The following is a 15351-nucleotide window of genomic DNA, read 5'->3' as shown; positions in this document are numbered from 1 at the left end:
AACTATCTATCTTAGAAACTTTAGCAAAAACTTTAACATCAATGCATCTATTATTGATAAATTTATATCTCAAGTAGACAGAGATAGTGCTTTATCTTCTTTCTATCTCAGATAGACTGATAAATATTGTTAAATATTATTGATAGTTATCTTAATTGTTGTTGGTCTTATTCAAATTTTACTTTCTAATATATTGTTAAATACATCTTTTCAATAGGGAAAACATAAATTGATCATGGAAAATGAGAACATATACTTAAGAGTTACAGTTTACTTTAGTGTAGAGGTCTTAAATTTGATAAGAACAAAATTAGATGACACAATCTTTCCAAAAGTTTTAAATGATCTATTTGGACACTTTTTTAATATTAAAATGACCAAAACACCCAACCAATTCTTCAACTACTTAGTAAGAAAACAATGCTATACAAAGAAACCAAATGTCCTTGTATTTAACTTCAATGGCCATATAGTAGAATTTGGGTTGAAGGAATTTTGCTTAGTAACTGGATTGAAGGGCCACAAATTCTCTCAATTAGATTTAGGCCAAAGAAAAGTGTATGAACTTAGGAATACTTTTTTTCTTCATGGCGATCATATAATAGGAGAGATATAGAGAGAACTTTCAAAGCATTGCACAATGAGGAGGAAGAGTCGTTGAAAGTTAAACTAGCCAATCTCTACATCATAGAAGCTCTTTTAATCCCTAAGCAATAACACAACCATGTCAATTTCAAATATCTAGACATTTTAGATGATGAACAAGTCTTCAAAAACTATCATTGGGGAAAATTGTCTTACAACTTAACCTATCAATTTTTAAGAGAGCATCGTATACTGAGAAGGATATTGTCTACCTTTAAGGATTCCCATTAGCATTAGTTTATTGGGTTTTTGAGACAATCCCAAAATTTTATGATTTAGATGTTGATTTTGGAAGGAAACTTGGAACTAAAGGTCCAAGAATCATCACATGTGAGTGCTTGGAGTCAGACGAATGAAGAACTTTAATGAGAATATTTTTGAAACCTAATATGTAAGTAATTTCTTAAATGAGAACATTTTCAATGTCTATCACTCTAAAGATAGATGGTGATAGTGTTCTATCTCTGTTTATCACTGATAAACACTGATAGACTACTATCACTGTCTATAACAGATGGTGTTAGTTTTTTTTTTCTCTAATAATCTAACTTTTGTTCATTTGTAGTTTTGCATGACACCACTGCATCCAACAGAAGAAGAATATCAATCAATTTTCAAATATTTCATAGAAGTTGAGGCAGAGGAGGAGAAAGAAAGGAAAAAAGAGAAGGAGAAAGAGAGACAAATGAACCAGGAAAAGAATGAACAAATTCAAGAAGAAAGCCTGAATTATAGACTTCCATTAGAAAATCTTCCACAACAACAAGAGCATGAAGAAGGTGGAAAAAAATAAAGTTCCTTCTCTTAGCCTTCGAATATTGAAAGAAAGTCATGATCTTGGTACAATGGTTGACTATGCAATAATATATTTATCTGGGGTAAGTATTTGGTTTGTCATATACTATTTTATTTTATTTTTTATTTTTTATTTTTGCATATTTATTAACTAAAATTTATTTTCCTTGTAGATCCAAGTTGAAAATGAGAGTCAAAGGAAAAGAAAAAGAGAGGTTTGTATGTATGATAGACAGTGATAGTCCTCTATGACTATTTATCTTAATATTATATTTTTTAAGTTTCTTACGTTTTTAGATAGAAAATAATAGATTCTTAGATAGAGAACAATAACAAATTATTTTCTTGTAGAAAACTGAGATGCAAACATAGCAACTTGAAACAGAAGATGATTCATCGTATTCCAACTATAGATTTGGAAACACCCAAAACACAACTATTGCTTGAGGTTTGATTCTTTTTTTAATCTACTTTTTGTTTGAACACGAGAGATAGGACAGTGATAGTCCTCTACAACTTTGTATCTTAGATAGACAATCTCACATAGATTCTGATAGAGGTCTATTATTGTCTATCTGAGATAGACAAAAATAGAATACTATCAGTGTCTGTCTGAGATAGACAAAGATAGAGCACTATCAGTGTCCATCTGGGATAGACACTGATAAAGTTCTACCATTGTCTATCTGGGATAGACAAAGATAGAACACTATCTTTGTCTATTTGAGATAGACTGAGATAGAACACTATCTCTGTCTATCCGAGATAGACAATGATAATCTTCTATCACTGTCTATCTAATATACACAGTGATTCTTACTTTCTATCATATGCTTGCAAATAGATGAATATGAAGAAGACAATGAAACTGAAACTAAAACAGAAAAGGAAGAAGATGAGGTTGAAAAAGATGCTGAAACAGATAAAGAAGAACAAGAAACTGAAGTAGAAGAAGTTGAACTAGAAGAAAATGAAAAAAGAGAAAGAAGATCTAAACAAGGAAATGAGAAAAAGGTAAATATGGTTGTTTATATACATGATGATAGACAATGATAGTAGACTATCATTGTCTATCATTCAATGTTCTTCTTATGAACTCCAATATCTTCTTGCAGCAAATCAATGAGGAAGAGCAAATTGAGAAAGAGAAAGAAGATGAAAAGCAAGTAGAAGGAGAGCGAGAGAAAGTAGATGAAGAGCAACTAGAAGAATACCAAGAGAAAATAAATGTAGATCAAGTAGAAAAGGAGCAAAATGAGGAGGAACAAGTTGAATAAGAGCATAAGGAAGATGCTGATAAGGAAGAAAGTGAAGACATTCACTTTTAGAACAAGAGACCAAAGAGAAACCAGAAGCAAAAGTAAATTGTTGATAAGGAAGATGAAATAGAAGAAGAAACTGATAGTGAAGAGGATACAGATGAAAAGATTCAAACAAAAGGAAAAAAAAAAAAGAAGAGAAAACAGAAGCGAAAGCAGCAAAGGCGAGGCAAGACGTAAAAAGTTTAGACCAAAGGTGCTAGAAGACACACATTTTCACAAGGAGAGACCAAAGAGACAATGAAAACCAACAAAAAAGCATATGCAAACAATATTAGGAGGAAAACTGAGAAGAAGAACGAAGTACAACTTCAAACTTCAACTCAAGAATATGCAAAATTGGTGATGGCCACTGCTCCAAGCTTTAGCTTGAACATTTCTCAATCTCAACCTTAACCTAAATCCAAATTTCAATCTCAGTCTTAATCTTGACTGTAGAATTACTTTATACTATTTGTAAAGCTTTAAATTGAACATTTCTTTGTACTTGGTTTTCTACTTTATACAATTTGTAAGTTTCTTTCTACTCATTGACAATCAATTACTTCTAGAATTTATAAAATTAACATGTTTTATTCATTGTCTTGTTCTAGTATCACTATCTATATTAGGAATTTTAGCAACTATTGAAAAACTTTAACATCAATGTATACTTGTTTATCTGAGTGAATCTATTTTTGATAAATTTGAATTGAGATAAAAAGTGGTAGAGCACTACCACTGTCCATCTAAGATAGCTATTTTTGTCTATTTCAGAAAGGATTATCTCTATCTTAGATAAACATTGAAAGAGGGCTATTATTGATAAATTTGAATTAAGATAGATAGAGATAGAGTTTTATCCCTGTGTATCTCAGATAGACAATGATAGAGCACTATCTCTGTCTACCCGAGATAAAATAGTATCTTTGTATATCTCGGATAGATAGTGATAGACTTCAATGATAAACACTAATATCTGTTTCTATACTTTCTATATGGTTTTGCACTCTATATTTGTTTAGTTAAGTGGATCTCAGAGAGATAGAGCACTATCTCTATCTATCACAGATAGACAGTGATAAAGAACTATCTCTGTCTATCTGAGATAGACAGTGATAGACTTCAATGGTAAACACTAATATCTGTTGCTATAGTTTCTATATCGTTTGCACTTTATATTTGTTTAGTTGAGTGGATCTCAGAGAGATAGATCACTATCTCTGTCTATTTAAGACAGATAAAGATAGAGCGTTATCTTTGTCTATTTGAGATATACAGTGATAGAGTACTATCACTGTCTATCTGAGATAGATAGAGATAGAATACTGTCTCTTGATAGAGCTTTATCATTGTCTATCTGAGATGGACAAAGATAGAATACTATCATTGTCTATCTTTGATAGACAAAGATAGAATACTATCTCTGTCTATCTCAGATAGACAGTGATAGGCTTCAATGGTAAACATTAATATCTGTTTCTATAGTTTCTATATTGTTTGCACTCTATATTTGTTTAGTTGAGTGGATCTCAGAGAGATAGAGCACTTTCTTTGTCTATCTCAGATAGACAGTGTTAAAGGGTTATCACTGTCTATCATAGATAGACAATGATAGAGGTCTATCTCTATCTATCTCAGATAGATAGTGATAATCTTCAATGGTAAATACTAATATCTGTTTCTATAGTTTCTATATCGTTTGCACTTTATATTTATTTAGTTGAATGGATCTCAGAGAGATAGATTACTATCCCTGTCTATATGAGATAGATAGATATAGAGTGTTATTTTTATCTATCTGAGATAGACAGTGATAAAACTTATCTCTATCTATATAATATAGACAATGATAGTACTCTATCACTGTATATCTTATATAGACAAAGATAGAATACTGTCTCTCGATAAAGTTTTATCACTAAGATAGACAAGGATAGAATACTATCTCTGTATATCTCAGATAGACAGTGATAGACTTCAATGATAAACACTAATATCTGGTTCTATAGTTTCTATATTGTTTTCACTCTATATTTGTTTAGTTGAGTGGATCTCAAAGAGATAGAGCACTATCTATGTCTATCTCAGATAGACAATGATAGAAGACTATCTCTATGTATCTCAGATAGACAGTTATAAACTTCAATGGTAAACACTAATATATGTTTCTATAGTTTCTATATCGTTCGCACTCTATATTTGTTTAGTTGAGTGGATCTTAAAGTGATAGAGGACTACACTGTCTATTTCAGATAGACAATGATATAGGACTACATCTGTCTGTCTTATATAGACAACGATAAACTTCAATGGTAAACACTAATATTTGTTTCTATAGTTTCTATATCATTTGCACTCTATATTTGTTTAGTTGAGTGGATCTATTTAGTTAAGTGGATTTCAGAGAGATAGAGTACTATCTCTGTCTATCTGAGATAGACAGTGATAGAGCTTATCTCTGTCTATCTGAGATATACTGTGATAGAATACTATCACTGTTTTTCTCAGATAGATAGAGATAGAATACTGTCTCTTGATAGAGTTTTATCATTGTCTATCTGAGATAGATAGAGATAGAATACTACTTGTTTTTCTGAGTAGATCTATTATTAATAACTTTAAATTGAGATAGTCAAAGATAAAACACTATCTCTGTTTATCTGAGATAGGCAGTAATAGAGTTCTATCGTTGTTTATCTGAGATAGACAAAGATAGAGCACTATTTTTGTCTATCTAAGACAGATAATGGTAGACTTCAATGATGAACAATAATATCATATTGTATTTTTTTTGTTGGTAGATAATTATTTATCATACATACTTTTTTATGATAAACGATAATAATTTAACATCAATACATACTTATTTATCTGAGTGGATCTATTATTGATAACTTCAGATTGAAATAGATAGAGATAGAACATTATCTTTATCTATCTAAGATAGACAGTGACAGAGGGCTATCACTATGTATCTTAGATGGACAGAGATAGATGGTTATATCTGTCTATCTCATATAGACAGTGATAGTGGGCTGAGATAGACAATTCAAGAATAGAATTAATTGGAAAATGTCATTATTAACTCTAATGTCAATCCATATGTCTACACATGTATTACAATGAAAAATATTGATTAAATCATTTGATTAGTTGGTTCAAGTTTGTAAGTCCTATTATTGTGGCCTTTACGATTACAACAAGTACAATTTGATGAACATTTAAATTCACCTACAGATGAAATTTTTTGTTTTTTAGGTCTTCTAGCTTGACATTTAACAATAGGAGGTATTGTTTTTATGACATCATCTTCAACTCTCCAATCCAAATGAACTCCAACAAGTCGAACACAACCACTATATATTGTTGATAATGTTCTTCTATAATAAAAGTCAGCTACATAAGAATAGGTATCTAAATTAAGCATTTGGAGAATGGCAAGTGTATATGCACATGGAATTTCCTCAAAATCCCATACTCGATAACTGCAAGATCCCAAATCTAGCTTCACAATAAACTGTTTATGTCCATCCATTATCTTGTATTCAGTGCTACTAATGGGATCAACCTAATAAATAAATACGAGAAATTAATCAGTATCAACAAATAGAATATTACCATTGTCTATCTGAGATATATAGAGATAGAGATCTATCTCTGCCTATCTCAGATAGACACTAATAGTGCTCTTTCTCTGTCTGTTTCAGATAGATAGAGATAAACCACTATTAAGTGTCTATCTGAGTTAGATAGTGATAGATAGATAATAAGAAAAGAAAGAACTCTTATCAAGAAACTTCTTTACTTTTCGTGCTCTCGTTGTAATATGTTCTTAGCCCAAGAAGTCAAAATATTTTTCATTGAAAAAACACTTTTGCAATATATCTCTAATTGAACTTAGCGCTAGCCGTGGGTAATTCTCTAGCATATTTAAAAATTGAGTTTATACTTTCTACAACATCCAATGTCATCATTCCATACCCTCTTCTTCGTGAATATGTCGGAGACCACTTCTCAAACCCAACACTACTAAGATAACTTCTAATATTTGGACAGATTGACTTCATGGATCTTATGTGGTACTCAAAATCAACAGTAATGTCGTCATTAACATAACTAAATAAACAATTATCTAGCAATGGATCCTTAAAGTGAAGTTTCAAGTTTCTTAAGAGATGTTGTATGCACACACAATACTCAACATTAGCAAACCCTCTTAAAAATCCTTTAGGAATGCTAAGATGCCTTTCAGAAACAATGACTAGATTCTCTCATTCCCCAAAACTACTTTGTAAGTTTTCAAAAAACCATGTCCATGATGCGTCATTTTCAAAATCTACGATACCAAATGCAAGGGAAAGATGTGATTGTTACCATCTATTGATGAAGCTGTTAATAGCATGCCACCAAAGTTATACCTAAAAAATGCGCCAACAGATGATAGTCTACAATACTTCTACCCCTCAATTGATGCACGGAAAGCCATGAAACAAAACTTAAAATGACCACTGTCATCTATTTCTAAAGCAGTGTAGGTACCTGTAAAAACACATGAAAAAAATTTCTATCCATGTAAATAGTAACAAAATTGTATAGATAGATAGTGATAGATGCCTAGACAGAAAGTGGTAGTTGTCTATCACTATTTATCTTAGTTAGGAAGCTATAGATATCTATCATTGTCTATTTGAGATAGACAGTGGTAGAATTTACTAAGCAAAATGGATCATACCTGGATTCATCTCATTCAACTTTTCAAAAAATCTTGGAATCAAGGTGTATGCTTCAACTGCATCACCTTTTAACATCTTTCTATGTGTTCTTTTGCCCTCCAAGCTTTTCGATAACTTATATTAACTCTAAGTTTTATACGAGCCTTATGGATAATGTCTCTTGGAATGGATTGATTAGTAGACATGAACCTAAAATCGTCAATCAAGCAATTGTCAATTACTGATGAAGAAACTTGCCTATGACAACTCTAAGTTGTGTTTAATGGACAGTCATGCTCAGAAATGTACTTTCTAAGCATCCACAATGCATTGTTCTTAAATCGAGATGCCCTAACATACCAATTATAACTTTCTTGCAAATATTTTAACTCAACAGACTTTGAATTTGATCTTGTAGTCCTAAATTGAAAATCATTCTTCACTGCATTTATGTAAAAAAAAAACTTTGAAAGTACTTCTTTACTTTCAAATACACTTTTTACCTTCAAATAATTATAAAAAATTCTCTCTTAAAACTTCATCAAATATAACATTCTATCACCATCGTCACCTACACTACTAATAGCACTCACACTACTAATAGCAGTAGAAGACCCTTCCAAAGGACAAACACTTACATGATCAACTAATGGATGTCTATTGATTGCATCTTTAGCCAAAGTTGGATACGAAAAAACATCTTTGTCCTTTTTTACTGGAACCACAGTTTGAATACTATTTTTACCAAAATCCAATAAAACTGACAAATCTACCAACCCATTCAATTGAATCTCTTCATATATTAAACCAACTAAACTATTAAAGTCTATACAGTCCTCTACCAAAATTCCACCAACATCATAATTCTCATAGCAATGATAATCATTCCACTTTCCTCCATAAAAAATAACTATAGGAATAGTTATGGTATTCTACAAAATGAAAAAAAAAAATTATATGAGAAACTCATAATGAATCTTTATCACTAAGATTTTGTAAGAAACCCATAATTAAAATATCCAATAATGATAGATAGAAATAAAGTTATATCTTTGTCTATAAGTAGTAGACAGAGATAAAACTCTATCAGTTCTATCAGATAGATAGCAATAGAGTTCTATCTCAGTCTATCACTATAGATATGCATAGTGATAGACACTATTTATGTCTATCTCTGTCTATCCGATGTTTCAACCATATAAGCTATTATAAAACGAGTGAAGATCAATCAAAGATAGAGTTGTATCTTTCTCTATCCCTGATAGACAAAGATAGGCGTCTATATCTGTCTATTTGAGATAGACATAGGTAGAACACTATCTCTATCTATCTGAGATAAACAAGTAATAATACAATACATCATCAATCATTTATGCACTTTCAATTGAATAAGATGTTGATCGTGTTCAGAATTTTAAGAATTTGATGTTCCAACCATATAAGCTATTATAAATCGAGTAAGGATCAATCAAAGGTAGAGTTCTATCTTTGTCTGTCTCTAGACATAGATAGGCGTGTATCTTTGCCTATCTGTGAGTCTAAGATAGACAAAGATAAAGTTCTATCTCTGTCTATCTGAGATAAACAGAGATAGAGTTGAATAGGATATCTCTGTCTATCTGAGATAGATAAATAATAATACAATACATCATTAATCATTTATGCACTTTCAGTTGAATAGGATGTTGATTAAGAATCCAATGTTCCAACCCTATAAGCTATTATAAATAGAGTGATGATCAATTAAAGATAGAGTTATATTTTGTCTATTCCTAATAGCAAAGATTGTTGGGATTGGTGTCCTAATTCTCTCAGAGTCTCGTTGTTTTGTAAAGATACACATTGTTCGATGAATAAAATAAGTGTTATTTAATTCTAACATTTACTCATATCCAATAAACAAAGCTCCTTGGTTATCTTATGTGAACTTAAGCATGTATATGTGAAATACAAGTGGATCATGTCTTAAGTGATAACCTAAATAGGTCTGTAGTATAAGGATTAAGTTGGGATACCTAATCCTGGTGACACTACGGATACGACCCGCTTTGTAGAGGTTTGCAAGTGTTGTAAACTACTACAGATGGTAGATCCTGATCATTCATGTGGAGACGTGCGAGCGGGGGTGTTCTATACAAAGAGTTTGTATAAGACCTGAACCACGAGATGATTAGACTCTATATATAACGTTGTTGATACTATAGACTTGCATCTCACCTAAACAACCATAGGTGACACGACCTCAATCCTGAGTGTTTTGGGAACTCCTGCCTTTGAGAGCGGTTCTTTGATTAGTATGGTGAGAGTGGCTAGATTGTCAACTCAATATACCTACCTTTTTGGGGACTTGTGTGATCTGGGAGCTGAGAACTCAATCCACAAGATGGAATTCACTCCTTTCTCGAAGTAGGGATAAGTAGAGAGATTGCTTCTTTAAGGGCTAATTCTGGGGTTTGAACATAGTGGTCACAGCTTCTCTTTGGAAGAAAAGACTCAATCATAGTAGAACTATGACTTATGTTCATTAGAGGGATCAGTGGTACTTAAGGAGACAGATGTAACTATAGGGGCATAACAATTATTGGCCCAGCTGTACTTACGAGCGATCTGTGAAGGGTTGTCGCACTACTCATTGGTTAAGATGGACACATAATATATCTGTGGTAACGAGAGTTCAACTATTGATCTTTAGTGGAGTGTCTGGTAGTTAACGAATGGTGGATCCCGTGACTAAAGAGTTTAATGAGTTATTCACGTACTGTTGAAGCTTTGAGCTACAGGTCCATAAAGTCCCCTTGGTAGCTCAATGGATTCAGTTGAGGATCAGTTCTTGGTGTTGATTTGAAATGTTCAAATTGACAAGAGGTATTTTGATTATATATGATATAATCGGTATGATGTATGAGATACATCCAGTGGAAGATTGATGTAAATGAGATTTACATTAAGTACCATGGAATAGAAAAAAACGATGGTTTATATGTTTCATGAGACGAAATATTACAACTATAGGTTATAAATATAGTATGATAAGTTGGTTATCATTATATTTATAACAATATTAATTATTAAATAATTAATTATTTTTCTTTAATAACCAAAATAGTGGGTGGTTATTGGATTCATGATAACCGTGAATTTAAAAGAAAAGTGGTTTTCCTATTTTGAAAAGTAGTTTTACAAAAGAATGAAAAAGTTTTTGAGATTTTTCTCTCGGTGCAAAGAAACTCACGGAGTCGTCAAGTAAATACGGATTTACTAAACTACGGCTGGGCGAGGTAAACGATCGTGCAGTATTTATTAAACGATCTCATAGTTTTGCTAGACGATCGCTTCCCAAAGTAAACAATCATTAGAGTTTGTAGGCGACAGACCGAGCTAAACGATGAACTAAACGCTCGCATAGCTTTTGCTAGACAATCGCTTAGCTTTATCTAAATGATTAGGCATTAACCTATACAATAGGTCTCTGTCATCTCCCACTTGCCCAGTCGTGTACGCGATTAGTGTTTCCTCCTTTGTCTCCCTCATACCAAGTCTGAACAGAGCCCACCCTTTGGATTCTCACACCAAGAATACCAAGGTAGCCTTGTTGGTGGTGTCTTACTCAACTCGACACCGTCGAGGTTTTCTGGAGGCCGTTCGTACTGTTGCTGAGGAATTCGTGGTTGAGGCGATTGTTGAGGACGAGCGCAGTGTTCGTGCTGCAGTGTTGCGGTCGTGTAGATCGAGCGTTTGAGGTTTCTGTTGTTCGAGCGGTCATGTGCAATGGAGCGTGGAGACGCATCTGCAAATGTTCGTACAGTTTTCCGTTTGAGCATTTATAGTTTTTCATGTTGTAATTTCTGTATGAATTGTATAACCGCTTGTTTGAAGTTGATTGTAAATGTATTGTTCATTTATGATTGGGATTTGGAATAATCTTGTTCCATTGCTCATGAAAATCGTGAATCCAATTTCCTTCAATTGGTATCAAAGCTAGGTTCTCTGATATTCCAAATTATAGATATGAATTGAACACATTTTTCAGTCGCATGGGTTTTTGCATTTGTGGTTAATCGTTTTATGCATTTGTGGATGAATATGATGAACGTTTCAGGTCTAAATTTCCTTTTTGTTAAAGCTTTTGGTATTACAAAGTGTTGATTGTAAAGGTCCCTGTGTTTTTGGGCAAAATTAACATCACAATCGAGTCTGTAATTCAAAAAGTTTGAGTTCATCGAGTCGTTCGTGATGAAGCTTCGGTGCATGGCGATGCAGTTCTCAACGAAGAAGAAGACCAAGCGTTGGTCGAATCGTGTAGCCTCAGGTAAATGATTGTTGGGATTTAACTAAACAATCGTGTAGATTTTTTTTTGACGATCGTACAATATTTTCTAAACGATTGTTTAGCTAATGCTAAACGATGGGGTAAATTGTTTACCATATTACGTAGCATTGGTTTCCTGATCGTGTAGGTGCTGGAGGTAGACAATCATAGTTGGAGCATGCGATGCTCGTCATTTAGTAGAAGGCACGCGCTAAATGATCGTGTAGTTAGCAAGCTTCATCGCTTAGTTGCTACCTATGTGATCACGCGTATACAATATGGAGGCGCTGGCTAAGCGATCGCTTAGGCGGTGGTGCTTCGCGGCATCGTAGTCGCTTAGACGATCGTGGAAGGCGGGCGTTTAGCGGAGCGCACTAAGCGATCGTGTACTACAGGCTTCATCGCTTAGTAATGGTACACGATTGTGTACTAAAAGCTAAACGATCGCTTGGATATTTCTAGACGGTCGTATAGTGAATGCTGAACGATCGTTTAGCTCTGGGAGCGCTGGTAAACGATAGAGTAAAGCGTTTGTTTTATCGAGTAGACGATCGCGGGGTGCTTTATACACGATGGTTGGAGAAGCGATGCTTTGCCCGAGCGGTTAAAGACCCGATTTACCTGACTTATTTTAATTTCTTTTGGCAATGAGGACATTGCCATATTTTAAATTTGGGGGTGAGATATTTATTTTTCGACCTTGCTAATAGAAAAAAAAAAGGAAATATATTTTCTTGAGAATAACAACTCCACTGTCAACGCAATGGGAAACCCATGTTGATAAGAGTTAAGTTGTGAAAGGCACTTATCCGTAGTTGAATGTCCACATGACACACGTGGGGGCAAGCCAAAAGGAAAGTAAGTCACCAGGATCAACGCATAAATCAATGATCGCAACTCCAATGCTGGTATGAGTTTAATCTGAGAAAGAGTGCATTGCTCGTAGTTGGATGCTGCATGACACCCGTAGGGGCAAGCCAAAATGAAGGCAAGGCACTCGGATTAGCGCAAGGTCAGAAAAAAAAAATAGCAATGAAGAAAATTTTGTGCAAGGATAAATCTTTGACACCCCGGTGGAAAATTTTTCTTTTTGAAATAAATCATGCGATGTTCCGGAATTTAGTAAAGTCCTTTTGAAAGTTAAGCTTGCAATCCTTAAGTCTTAGAAATATTTTAGGAAGAGACTTAAATAAAGACTTAAGGAAATTCTGGCATATGGATTTGAACGTTCTCGGTACTCCTGAGAATCTAGGAAAAAAACTTTGCAGTTGACTTGCTAAAGGAATCTTTAGCTTATGCTTGAGGACAAGCATTGTTTAAATTTGGGGGTGTGATAACGTGCAGAAATGCGCGTTATCATAGTACTAAGGTCTTAAACAATGTTGGATTGCATTGATGAAATATGTTAAATTGTTTCTATTAAGCATAAATTCTATAATATTGCGTCGCATGCATCCAACGTATTAGAGCAGTTGATCTTTACATTTTTGTGCAGAATATGCGTTAACGCAATGCAGAGATTGCGATCATAGGAATACATTGGTTGAGCGCAACTCACCGCAAGACTTTGCATTGATTTTGCTCGTAAACATTCGCCCAAGAAGAATCACCACAACTTGGTCAGTGCAACATGGTGGGTGCATCCGGGTGAAAGGATAATTAAGAGCGATGGGAAAGAAAGCTGACGATAGTCGGATCCAAATTAAGTTGACTGCCGATAATGGTCACAAAGTACATTCAGCTTTATCGATGACAATTATCCGGTGCATTAGTCAGGAATTAAAGTTGTCCCATCTATACAATTGGGAGAGAGAAGCTGCCTTTCATTATGGAAACTCTATAAATACCAAGTGCATTCTTCAGAGAAGGGGTTAAGTAGTCAATTAATTCACCATTTTACGAGTTCATGCTTCTGTCCATAGTTTTCTTTCATTTTAAGGAGGACGCAAGGAAGAAAGTGTGCCGGTAGATTGTTTCGGTAAGCTTGGGAAAGCACCGGAAGCTCCAAGACAGAGAGAGGGCCGATGCCTGCGGAAGCGGGAACATTTGTAGATCAAAATAGAGATTCAGTGTAAAAAGCCTCGGTCAGCAAGAGATTGCTATCAGGCTCTCTACTTTTACTTTTCATTGTCATTTTGTACTCAACTCATTTATAACAATGGAATTTCTTTCTCTATATCTGTTCACTCTCTGTTATTCATGCATGAGTAGCTAAATTAGTTGAATGGGTTGAGAAGCAGTTAGCTAGCATAACGAAGGAATCTTCATTCTTTGCGATTATCTTATTTATGTATGCTGCATTCGTCTATTAGAGATACTCGGGAGGGTAGTCTAAGGATAAGATCTAGGCTTGGGAAGGTCAGGTCAGAATCTAGGTTTGGAAGAATCAGGTTATAACACATAAACAAGAGATAGGCACTTAGGAATGAGCACTATTTGTTATTAACGCATCGCATGCATCTTAACGATAAGATATGATTGTATGCGGTCACCTTGCTTTCATGCATTTTGAATCAACGCATAGGACAAGAGTAAAGACTTAGGGATAAGTTCTATGGACATTTTGCATTCAACACATGCGTCCTAGACTAGGGAGCATCACATTTACATTGGGAAATGACTTTCTGTGCATGGTTGTAACAAGATCGCAAAGTTTGACGCATTCCCGAGTAACGCTAGTTAAAGATCTTCTCAAACCATTCATCGCATACTCATTGCATCTATCAACGCAACTATCTTTCTCAAATCTGCTGCCTTTATTTACTTCTTTTTCATCAACGCAACAACACACCTACACTCTATTTATTTACTTGGTTACCATAAAGCTTTCATAAACATTACCAACGCAACTATTTTCACAAGTCTATGTGTTCGACCCTGGACTTACCAGGAAACTCAGAGGAATTTACACTTGAATTCCGCTAGGGAAACTTGAGTGCACAATGCAATCCATCAACGCATATCATCCATATTTCCATTCATAAAATAACGCATCAAGTTTTTGGCGCCGTTACCAGGGACTTTGGCAAAATAGTTTGTTAACGGTAATTTTTGTGATTTCTTTACAAAACTCTCGATCTCTGGCGAACTACAACCCGAAGATTGAGAGAACGTTTCAAAGGAGACTAAGAGACCGCCAACAGCAACCACAATCAGACAAAGAAGAGATGGCGGAGCAGCCTGGAGTAGAGCACCAAATGATAACAATGTCATGGCGAATCCGATTTTGTTGGCAAACAATCGAAATAGGCCCATTAGGGACTATGCCCGCCAAACCTCTATGATTTCTCTCCAGGAATCATGAGGCCTGCCCTCGATGGAAGTAGATTCAAGATGAAACCGGTGATACTGCAGGTTAATTCGGAGGAAGGCATGGCGACACGCCCACCATCGAAGTTTTATTGAAATCTGCAATACTTTTGTATTCCCGAACATCTCTGCTGAAGAATTTCAACTAACGTTGTTCCCATTTTCTCTCTGTGATCAGGCTAGGAAATGGGCTTATTCGCTCGAACCAGGAGAGATTACTTCTTGGGAGCAGGTAGTGGAGAAATTCATGAAAAAGTATTTCCCACCTACCAAGAACGCA

This window comes from Benincasa hispida, chromosome 2 (assembly GCF_009727055.1).
Source record: "Benincasa hispida cultivar B227 chromosome 2, ASM972705v1, whole genome shotgun sequence".
In the NCBI taxonomy this organism is placed as follows: domain Eukaryota; kingdom Viridiplantae; phylum Streptophyta; class Magnoliopsida; order Cucurbitales; family Cucurbitaceae; genus Benincasa; species Benincasa hispida.
The sequence above is the reverse complement of the archived record's forward strand: the minus strand, read 5'-3'. Positions refer to the sequence as shown.